Genomic DNA, 12,117 nt, shown 5'->3' with positions numbered 1-12,117 from the left:
TGCACGCTCCCTGTGCCACACCCCTCCCCTCCCCCCAGTTGCTGCTATAAAACAGTCCATAGGTAGATGGACAGAGTTTTTATCTCTGTTGTACTGTCGCCTGATTTTGTCTGAAAGACGAGCTAAGCCTGAACCATCAAATGTACTTGTCTCGATTTGTGCTTTTGAGTCCTAATCCTGCACTGTTGCAAAATTATTTTTTTTTAATTTATTTTAGACAACAGCACTATTGGTTTTTAATTCAAACAGTATTAAAGTGCTCTATAAATGTTATTTTAAACCTGTATGATCATTGTAATATCATTAAGTGGATTCATGTTGTGCAGGTTTCTGAAAGTCGCTCGGTTGTAATCATGACTCACTCATAATCTTCTTTTTTTTCAGGGTTGCTTGCCTTTGGCTTATCTGACATTTGAGTGAAACAGTGATATGTCAATGTGTAATCAGCCTGAGTGTGCACAGTGATGAGCTTCTTGTTGCCCTGTCTGTTTCCTGCGGGGTGACCAAAGGAAAGCGTGGGCAGCTCTATAATCAGGACTGTGGTTTCACCTTATGACTAAATATAACTCACATTTACATTTACTGCTGTTCACTTTTTCCGCCTGTGTATTCACGTCAGGTCAAGTGCCATTAAAGGAAAATTAAGTCCAGCCCAAAGTTAATACTACCTGCAAGAATGTAAATTACACAAGTAATGATAATTACATGTTCACTTGGGTGGGGCTGTTGCTGTAACATGCTAGCAACAGCCCCACCCAAATTTACAACAGCATACAGTAGATTATAAATAGAAAGTACATGTGGATGGCTGTCTCACTGAAGTCACCTTCATCTGTGTTCAGTCTACAGAACCGGTCCAACAGTATTTAGATCTGAATTGTTCTGCAGACTGTTCTTAGCTTTGGCAGCAGAGAGAGTCTGTTATAATTTAGCAACAAACTGACTTAAACCTGCAGTGTGGAACTTTTGTCTCCTCCTTTCTGCCAGAGAAAGTTATGACAGAAACACAGCTGACACGTTCTTATGCCATAGGCTTCTTTTGAGGGTCGCAAATGACTCAGAATCAGAATTTGATAAACACTTGGAAAGTCTTGAAGAGCAGCACGACTGGATTATCTGATCCTCATTCAAGTTAAATCATCAGTTAGCCGTCTCAGCCAGGGTAAGTCTCTGGTCCGCATGTTCTGCCCAGTTTGCGTTCATCTGGCCGGTGTGGAAATGTCTCACCAGACACTACTGGTGGCTGGTTGCTGTATAGATCATAAACTCCGCCCCTTCCATGTCAGCAGATATGGGCCAAACTAAAAAAATCAAATTGCATTTCATTGCATATTTATTTTTTCTTCTATTTTAGGTAGCTCTTGTCATGTTGATGTATGTCCAAGTGCTAATTTCTTGACAGCTTAAGTATTTGTGGAGATAAGGTCAGGTGGTTGTGTGGGTGGGAACTTAACACCATGACTCCACCCCTCGATTGATAATTGGTTCCACATGATTTCACCTGCGCAACATAGCACCTGCAGCATACAGGATGTTTTGTTGTCCATCTTTAGTCTATAATAGCTGCTTTAAGGAAGTCAAAATATGCTAATAATAATGTATTTTGCTTTGTTTACACTTTATTAATGAAGACACAATTTCATGTGTTTTACCACAGTTTTGATGCCTTCCGTGTTTTTGTTTTACACTGTAGAAAATAGTAAACATACTAAATGCTAAAACCAGTCACTACTTTTCTCTTGATGTGGTGTTTTGATTTCAATTTTAAATGTGTAATGTAACAAAAACATGAATTTTATGGTCCCGTTAACATCCTTTGGGAGGCACTATACATCATTTAGCAGAACACAAGATACCTCCAACAGTTTAAGGTGAATAAGACAGAGAGGAATATGTGTAAGGCCCGTTATACCACTGAGTAGCTTTATTATATGGAAAACTAAACCTCCTCCTCTTTAGAAACATGTGAAGCTGATTAAAATTTAACAAAATAATAAAAGTTTTCTTCGTAACATCACTCAGAACCACACATTGAGCAGAAAACACAAACTTGATAATCAGACTAAATGTCTTTGTCTCTTCATTATTCATCTTTACATTCTAATCACTAAAAAAAGAAAAATCTGCAACCTGCAATTTTTAATAATGTAAAGGTTATGATTAGAGGTCCAACACTCTGCACTGGCCGACCTCATGGTATAAAACATGTTCTTGATCTTGTGTTTTTCCACGAGCTGGATTCTGTTTCATCGAGTATAACGTACCATCTCGGGCACATTTCCTCCTCAGAGAATCATTTGCCAGTCCACATTGTGATCTTACATGAACCTCCCTCATATTAAACTTAGAAGCAGTGTACAAACAGAGGAAACTGGCATCTCTGAACCCTGAAAAGACAGACTATAAATATGCTGGATAGTCTGAGCATTTTATATGGTGAATAGAAACCTGCACAATGCATGTGCTGTTTGATTAGTTACACCCACGTCTTCAAGTCTATTATTATTCAGCAGGAATATATTTCAGCTGTGATGTTCATTTCCTCTGACAAATTTGGACAATCCGACCATAGATTCTCTGGATGAATGAACGGGGAAAGGTTCTGATTCATATCTGCTCAGCTCACTCGTCTACCTGTCAGCTCTCAGATCGAGATGCCTGATACCACCAGAGGAGCTTTATGCTGTGCTTCACTAAAAATCAATAATCAGATGTAACATTTCTGTGATCAGCACGAAGTCTTTCCCAAAGCAAAATAGAATTTTAATGTTCAAGATGAAAGTGCAGTTCGATGTTCCCTGTAGCTCCTGCGTCTGCTAGAGAACGTTCCAGCGGAGAACTCGGTGAAGGTATAAAGAAATAGTAGTACATACACAATCTGCCCTGTGGGCAATGTTTTGTTGATGAACGTTAACAAGTTGGAAACCACTGAGCTAAAACAAAATGTGTCTTTACTTGCCATTTGATTTGAAGGGTCATTGCACTTTTATGATCCACAGTTTCTGGACTGTCGTGTGTAATTGAGGAAAAACATGGATACAAATTTGATATTAACTAGATGGTAAAAACATTTGGCTCTATACGCGTGCCAATGCAAAGCTGTTGCTGAGTGCCAATCCAAGCGTATTTGCAGTTTGGTACAGCACAAAGGGCTTTTGTTATGTGCTGGCGTTCAGTTGTTGTTGAGGCTCAGAGGGAAACCAGCTGCACCGAGATCGGTGGAGCAGCACAATGAGGGGTGTGTTGGTAAAGGTGTAGTGCAACTTTGGTGTCATTTTTGACACCAGCTCAAACCATGTGCAACGCAGCTGATTAAGGGCTATTTATGTGGCCCTAGTGGGCCAGAGCAGACATGAACAGACCTATCCTAAATCCCACAGACAGGTTTGGTGGATGTTCTACGCTTCCTTCTTTGACACGGCACCACGCTGAGCCACAGATGTGCTTCTGTTCATCAAATTACCCAAAAAAGTTGCCCACACCTTCATGCGCTCCCAGCGCGTAGAATTTAGACCTCTGTTTGTTCTGAAGAATCTATTAAAGCATTAAACAGAGAGCATTTAGAAAATAGAGAAAAGATTTGCAAGTAGAAATGTGTCAGCGAGTGTTTCAGACCTTTACTGAGATTGGGCTCAAAGTGTGATTTGAGGGCAGGTTCTGGTTTTCCATATCACCTATTTTTCATAAAACATGACATTTCTCAGTTTCAACATTTGATATGTTGTCTTTGCTCTATTCTCAATCATAGACTGTATCTAAAAGTGGACGTAGCTTCTAGGTCTGAAAAATAAGTTAATGAGTTATTTCAGTTTTGCTAGCTAAAGTCGCTCCTACTTATTAGTTTTCTGGCTGTACATCTGAAAATAATCCAGTCATTAATAAAAATAAAAAAAAAAGCCTCATAATGAAAAGTTTTGATTGACAGGCCTGTGGTGCAGTCAGGTTACAGCTATCAGTGGGCGGTTTAGTATCGTCGGGTTTCCTCCCCAGCTCGTCCAAATATGGTCACTACCGGTTCCAAACCGCTCCGAACTAGCAAGATAGCGCCGGGCAAATTCCAAAGTTGAGGGTTCGTAACGGCCGTTCACAAACAAGCGGGTGACGTCACTGTTCGTTGCTGCTTGTTCTCCATTAAATATGGATTTACATGATTTGCAAATCATCGCATTCTGTTTTTATTTGAATTTAAAACTTTTTGGGAATCGGCTTGTATATAAAGGTCCAAAATCATTCATAAGAGTCAGGACACTGAATGTTTTGTGAGCACATTTTCCAAAAAAAAAAACTGCACAGATGCAGTGTGGTACCAATTACGTGATATCTGACACAAACTACATTACTGGCTCTTAATTCAAAAGTGTAACGATACAGCAGAAAGCATGTTTTATGTTGCTGTCAACAGTAAAAACTATATTCTTTCATTTCCTCTTTCCCTTCAATCTTAATATCACAACTCTATAACAATAAAAGCTTCCTCCCAGACTGCAATGACCAAGCACAAATACACCATAAAGGAGTACTATAATTAAGTACAGTAAGAGGGAGGGGAACCCTGTCTGGGGCATGCAAAAGGTCACTAGCAGGCTTGCTTTTGTCTGACTTCTCCTTCATACCCAGCAGTTCCTCACATGGAGGGCCGTGCAGCAGAAAAACAACCAGCAGCTTCAGACTGGGAACGTCTGCGGCTGCTTTTCTCACAGCAGGCAGCAGCAGCTCTCTATGCTGTGTTTACTTCCTCCCAGCAGGCAAACAAAGGGCACATACAGGACATTTTATCAAGAGCTACATGAATTGAACTGCGTCACTATCAGCTCTGGCATCGATGCCTTGTTCTTGGATAACTGCAAACATTAAAGGGGGAAGGAGAAGTGGCTGGGAAAAATGAGTCTATATTCCTCCTCTTGTTTGTTTAAATTTGATTAATGGACTTGTTGTGTGTCGTGAAGAGTCTGTAACTCTGTTCTGGGATTAGATGAGTCACTTTTTTAATCATTTTTAGACAGACGTTTATCCAGAGTCATGCAGTAGATTTATGTCCAGTATGCCTACACTCAGCAGCAGGGTCTTAACCAGCCCAGTAGGTGGCAGACGAATCTGTCCCACTGATCTGCGGTCTACAAAACAATGGACTCCACTCCTGCCGTGCAGTTCATCAAATGACCAGAAGAGACCAGAGTCTTCACACTTTTGACTGCTGCACCCTCTGAAAAAGTTGCTCATGTTTACGAGAGCAGCTTTTTAAAGCAGCTGAACTGTAACAGAGGTGTGTATTTGAAACAGACTTAACAGAGTACATCTCTTTCCCCTCATAACAGCAAAGACATCTACAATATTTTGAGATTTTATAATTAAAGAGAACAAGAAATTGTTTTCTTTTATAATACACAGAAATCATAACATTTCAAATATAACCTTAAAACCTCTCTGGCTCATGTTTTACTGGACAGTCCTGATCATAAGTATTTGGACAGTTATACCTTTATGTTGTTGTTGTTGTTGTTGTTGTTGTTGTTCAGGCTCTGTACTTCAGCACAGTAAGTTTGAAATAAAATAGTGGACACAACATAAAAGTGCCATGTCTCATCTTTCACTTTGAGAACAGATATAGTCCTTTCAAACAAAGGGCTAAAAGTCAGAGGGTGATTGGACATGTACACATGATGTGAGTGAGGTGACTAACTGCAGGATGTTTGTAATTTATTGCTCTCAACCAGGAGTTTTCGTCCAGAGCACGACTGAATGTCAAGATGCACTTCACTGAAAACACAAGTGTTGTCCCCACACTGAAATGCTGAGACTGAGGCCCGTACATGTGATATACAGGAGAATGAGTGTGTTTGTGCTCTTCTGTCATTGACACAAACTTCAAGGACAGTAATTTGTTTAATGGATATCAGACAGCTAACAGCTATATGACCTACCTGGTCAATTGCCATTTATATGTTCCTTGTGAACTTCAGTTTTAAAAAAAAAAAAAAAAAATTATTAGAAGGATCCCGGCTGTTCAATTTGGCAAACCAAGTCCCTTTGATATCGCTTTGATCGATTTTAGTTTTGCTTGCTTTTTGCACCTTTCATTCTATTTTTCACTTGCATGGTCACAAGCAGGTGACTCATGTCAACTTGGAGCCACTTGTGAGCGTTTTGTACATGATGTACTGTTAAAATGACACACAGATAACACAATAAACATTTAGTACTGTTGCCCCTTGTTTAATATAGTCTACACGTTTCAAAACAATTTTTCAGCAGTGGATTTCTTTACAATATTCACATGCTTGACAATTCAAAGGTTTTAATTGTCTCATAAAATGCCAATGCTTATCAAAATATATATATATATATATATATATATACAAATATAAATATAAAGTAAAGACTGTAAATACATTTTTTTTAGGTGATCATTGCAAATTATTATTTACAGCAGTTGAGAGGGGACAAACCTTGCTTGACTGTAACCATGACGACTGTCTTAGGCTTCCTCTCACCAAAGTGTCCCAGCCACCAACTCTAAACCACTTTTCCTGCACAAAGTACCAAATCTTCGCTCCGGTCACGTGTCCCCTGAGGTTTGTTTGAGTCACGTGTTCAGAGCGTTTCTCTCCAGGTGGGGGAGCAGCCAGCCCGCAGTAAAGTGCGCATGCGCGAAAGTATCTAATCTTCCTGGCTGCGTTAACGTGCGACACCTCTTTAGACGGCAAAGTGTTGACAAGGAAGTTTTAAATCCAACGTTTGACGTGTTTCCGGGCACTTTGTGTCTCATTCAGGGGGTTCTCGCCTGCCGTGTCCGGTCCCGGTCCCTCGGACTGACTCCAGCGGATCGTTTGGGTCAAAAGGTGGTCCGGAGCGGCTAGTTCCGCCTCGCTTTCTCTACCGCGATGGACGGCAGCGACAAGTGTCACAAGTAATCGGGGCTCAGACCAAAACCACGGGACAAGCGCGTGTCCTGCCACGCGGACACCGTCCCACCGTCCCACCGTCCCAACACGAGTCCAGGTGAGCGGTGTCGGTGTTTCAGAGCTCGAGCAACAAGTGGGAGCTCATTGACGTCAGCTAGCGAAGCTAACAGGGGGCCGGCGGCCACCTGTCGGAGGTCGGACAGGTCCGGTTGTGACGCGTCTCGGCCGGTCGGGGTAGGGAGGGGTGATTAAAAAACAAACAAAAACAAAAAGAGAGACCGAAAACAGCGGAAAGCCGTTGAGGTGCTGTTGTTCAGCTACCTGTACCTGGTGGGTAACGTGAGCTCGTGCTATGCTAAGTCACTGAAAACAGCTGATTCAGAAGTTATTATGACTCGTGTCGCTGCCTGTTGTCGTCAGGACACGTAACCACCACCAAACATGTTAAAACCTCCATTTTCTATTCACTATTTCTACAGTTTTGTAACTTTTTTTTAACATTTGCACGAGGCGTCACCGAGAGCTCGCTGTAACTATATTCCTGTGTAATGACGTCATGACGCATCATGAGGCTTCAGGTGTGAAGTATTTGTTTCCCAGCTTGTTTCGTGTGAAGTATTTGTCTCCCAGCTTGTTTCACGTGAAGTATTTGTCTCCCAGCTTGTTTCACGTGAAGTATTTGTCTCCCAGCTTGTTTCACGTGAAGTATTTGTCTCCCAGCTTGTTTCCTGTGAAGTATTTGTCTCCCAGCTTGTTTCCTGTGAAGTATTTGTCTCCCAGCTTGTTTCACGTGAAGTATTTGTCTCCCAGCTTGTTTCACGTGAAGTATTTGTCTCCCAGCTTGTTTCACGTGAAGTATTTGTCTCCCAGCTTGTTTCCTGTGAAGTATTTGTCTCCCAGCTTGTTTCCTGTGAAGTATTTGTCTCCCAGCTTGTTTCACGTGAAGTATTTGTCTCCCAGCTTGTTTCCTGTGAAGTATTTGTCTCCCAGCTTGTTTCCTGTGAAGTATTTGTCTCCCAGCTTGTTTCCTGTGAAGTATTTGTCTCCCAGCTTGTTTCCTGTGAAGTATTTGTCTCCCAGCTTGTTTCACGTGAAGTATTTGTCTCCCAGCTTGTTTCACGTGAAGTATTTGTCTCCCAGCTTGTTTCACGTGAAGTATTTGTCTCCCAGCTTGTTTCCTGTGAAGTATTTGTCTCCCAGCTTGTTTCCTGTGAAGTATTTGTCTCCCAGCTTGTTTCCTGTGAAGTATTTGTCTCCCAGCTTGTTTCCTGTGAAGTATTTGTCTCCCAGCTTGTTTCACGTGAAGTATTTGTCTCCCAGCTTGTTTCACGTGAAGTATTTGTCTCCCAGCTTGTTTCCTGTGAAGTATTTGTCTCCCAGCTTGTTTCCTGTGAAGTATTTGTCTCCCAGCTTGTTTCCTGTGAAGTATTTGTCTCCCAGCTTGTTTCCTGTGAAGTATTTGTCTCCCAGCTTGTTTCACGTGAAGTATTTGTCTCCCAGCTTGTTTCATGTGAAGTATTCCTCTGCATTCCTTTCACAGGACCGTCGACTTGTTCTGACAAGTCACACCCAGGCGACCAGAAAGACGGGAGACAAAAGGACCTGCAGTTTATTGTACTTGTTCTGGAGAGGCTGTAATCAGGTCAGTCATGTTATTGAGCTTCGTATGCAGATAGTCGAGGGTTGTTGCATTTGACAGGGATTACACCTCATTTGATCAAGCAGAGCAGGTACATTTGTGAGTCCCGTCTCAATATATATAACTGTATGTACAGGTAGGTCGCTTTGTGGGATGAGGTTAGGAGCTCGACGTGGATGGGGTCAGATTTACAGAGGATTTAAAACGGTGGGAAAGGCACACCTTGTTTACTGTAATGGATTATTTTGCAGGTAACAGGTTGTTGTCTAGTGTGGATTTTTACTTCAGCCAAAGATGAGATGTTTTGTTTTCTCAACAAGTTTGTCTAAAAAGCCTGAGGACATTTTCCATGGAACATGTTTTTGGTGCATAATCAGAGATTCTTTTATTTTAAATTTTGTTTTCATATAACAGCTGCACTTAAATAAAAAAACATATCCGTCACAAATGATCTGAATATAGGTCCATAATATATTTCCAACGACTATCATGTCAAACTACAACAAACAAGATGCAGCTTTGACAGTATTAATGTCCGTGTGGCTTCTAGTCAAGTTTAATATTGGAAACAAACAGTGAGCGTGTCTGAGTTTGGTATAACGGGCTGGTAAAGTAGAAAAAAAGAAGTTATTTGAGAGTTGGAATGCTGTGGGATTTATATAATCTGATGTTTGTGCCATTATCTGCTCGCTGTTGACAGTTCCACGCAGCTCGTTCCCGAGCAAACTGCAGCTCAGTACTTCATTTAGTGATTGCCAAGTCTGCAGAATGAACTTGGCACAATGGGCGATTGTGCTCCGCTCAGCTCAGCAGAGCTCGGGCCCTTTATCCTATGAACTGGGAGTCCTTAATGAGCTAATTAGGTGCTTACAGTGAACAAACAGGATTGTGTAAAATTTATGAATTACAAGAGTAATGTTCTCAAAGTGCATGGTTTGTCATACAGGACAGGAGGGCCTGTTATTGCTCTGCTTAGTCAGGATAATCAGGCAGCCTGAAACAGACAGCGCTTTGGGTCCATTGGGTTCTAATGGAAAGGAAACAGACTTTGTTAGTTCACAGTTTACTTGATTCTAACAAAGTAAAATGTGCATCGACAACGTTTGTTTACAAGTTGAATCACTAACTTTATTATTAAAGAAAGTGTCTTGGACTTACTCATGTAAATGATCACTGTGAATTCAGTGTCTGTGCCGAGATGTCTTTTACGAGGTCCATTTATGCATGACAGACACTTTTTTTTATAAAAGTGACAATTTAGGTGTAATCCAAGACACAGAAATCGACGAGAGAAAGTGCTTCAACACCCAATTCCATGTTTCACCTGATACAGAAACCTCCCGGCCTTCATGCTGATCAAATAACATGCCTCTTTTTCTTTGAAGCATTGTCAGATAGAGAGAGAAGGGCTTTTAACTAAAGCACACAAGTATTTGGAGGACACCTGATCCACTGATACTAGTGGACTTTGGTGGTTTGCAAATTTTTCTCTGGTTTTCCAGAGAGGGTTTTGATTTACGAGAGCAGATTATGAACTGGTTACCAATAGCTTATTTACTTCAATATGTACACACAACTTAAGACCGACATCTTTCCATAGGCAGGAGATTATCACTGAATGTAAAATTAGTTTATTTCGGTGCAGGTGGAAAAAGAAACATTTGAAAATGTTTGTGTTTGTGTTTTTAGTGAATATAATAAAAGTTAATTGATATTAACAGTGAATGTTCATGTTTTTACGGTTTATTACGCATTACACCTGCAGTTGCTACAGGTTTGTGCTTGACCGCATATTTGTGGTGCAAGCTGTTTTCACGTGGCGTCAGTGGAAATTTTGCAGATGTACTGTTTCTGTGAGCGACAGAAATCTCCAGAAAAACATCAGTTTACCGACAGACAGAACTCAGAATAAGTTTCAAAGACAGAAAACTAATTTCATGACCATAACTGATGCCTCACGATGCGGGGACCATGGATTCAGTAATGATGATATTGATAAATAATTAAAGTGTTTATTCTTCATTCTTGATCTCAGAGCTATGATATTGGTACATGATTGTTTCATGTTAATTGATGCATTTTTGGTGTATTTTCATTTTTGTAGACTTTATTCTTGCTGAATATGTCACTCATCAGCTGTTTCCCAAATAGTTAATGCATCACTCGGTGTCCTGCAGTTTCATAGTGTATTTCATAGTGTAATAAGGTGGGAGGTCTCACCTCCATTTACAAACTGCGGGTGTATTCCTGCACTCGTGTGAAAGTGCTGAAATCCTGCTGTTGGGTCTTATTACCAAACCTGAAAATCTGGCTGCTGTTTTGCCTGCTGCTTTTTAAACTGTACTCAGCTGTTTCTTATGCTGTGTGGCTCACAAAGCCAACATGGAGACAATGATTTGAAGGCAAGTTAAATCAGAGGCCCATCTCTTCCTCAACCTTTGGATCCTCTGTAAAATAATGTCAGGACTGGGTGTGTACATGTTCATGTGGTGCCCCGAGGCCTCGGGCCGCACAATGCAGGGACTGACTGAGTCTACGGGCCGAGCTGCTCTGGTTCTCTGGGAGGATATCTGAGAGCAGAGTTGGGTTGCAGCGGTGCTGGACCTTATCTCGTCAATTATTTGTGAGTTCAACTGCGTATCGACTTCTCTCTCTTTATGGTCCGGTTGGATTTAATGGATAATAAATGAATAAAACTATGATTAAGTTATTAGTCTTAATAAGCAGCAATAATATATATGTTGTGTACAGTTTTTAGTAATGATTAATTAATGCAAAAATCATAGTGCAGGGATTTTGCTCAGTATGCAGTCGTTGAAGTTCTGATACTACTGACTGCATATATCTGTTGGAAATAAACGTAAAATCAGCCATTTATATGATCATCCTATTTATTTATTTACAAGTGAAGCCATTAAAAGAGTGTTTACAGGCTGATGTTTGTTATGCCTTGAGCTCAGTTTACTGAATCGGATCACTTTTAAGGGTTGTACTGCTTTTTATCAATCTTATACTAATCTCAAAATAAATAAATAGATAATGATATTAAAGACCATAATAATGATACCGACCATAATAATAGTAGTGTCAGTAGTAATAATGATTTAGACGGGCACAGTTGTGAATCACTTGCAATTTAAATGGGGACAACCTGCTATGATATGTATCAGTAACATAAGCATTAGAGAAGAATTAAAAAAAAAAAATTCCCATTAGGTTAGGTAGTTACTTTATTAATCCCCAAGTGGACCAGCTAAAGTGATGTACAGTGCAGATATGACGACCTGCCTGCTGCTGTGTACATGTGCTCTGTGTATATTAGAGCCCAAGTCTTGTCCAACCAATTGGACTAAACCAAAGTTGCCCAGGCAGAGGGGTTGGCAGGCCAACGTTAGACGTTCATTGCACAGTTGGCTGTAAAGTTTGCACGTGAGGTGATGGACTGCTCGTTGTAGAAGTACAACTGGTCGGTATTTCTGTCAGTGGTGATGATGGCGTTCTTTCAAAGGGATCGCTGCTTCATTCAAAGAAAATGGCACAAACTGAAGCCATATCTAATAAACCGCTTACTCAGCA

At 40.8% G+C, this 12,117-nt stretch overlaps 1 protein-coding gene across 3 annotated transcripts in view; it reads left to right on the top strand.

Annotated features, from left to right (window-relative positions):
• Positions 1–6,643: 6,643 nt before the first annotated feature.
• Positions 6,644–12,117, top strand: part of phactr4a (phosphatase and actin regulator 4a) — a 34,090-nt gene continuing 28,616 nt past the window's right edge. For 2 of the 3 annotated variants that reach the window (XM_069176027.1, XM_069176029.1), the window contains exons 1-2: positions 6,644–6,999; positions 8,443–8,544. The gene's annotated coding sequence lies outside the window, so the exon portion shown is untranslated. Of the gene's footprint in view, positions 7,000–8,442; positions 8,545–8,614; positions 8,633–12,117 lie in introns of those variants that run through there. The other variant, XM_069176028.1, reaches the window with a different exon arrangement.

This window comes from Embiotoca jacksoni, unplaced genomic scaffold (assembly GCF_022577435.1).
Source record: "Embiotoca jacksoni isolate LCO1_2020_lvr unplaced genomic scaffold, fEmbJac1.0.p SCAF_7, whole genome shotgun sequence".
NCBI classification, from domain to species: Eukaryota; Metazoa; Chordata; class Actinopteri; family Embiotocidae; genus Embiotoca; species Embiotoca jacksoni.
This window is presented reverse-complemented; position numbering and strand designations above follow the sequence as displayed.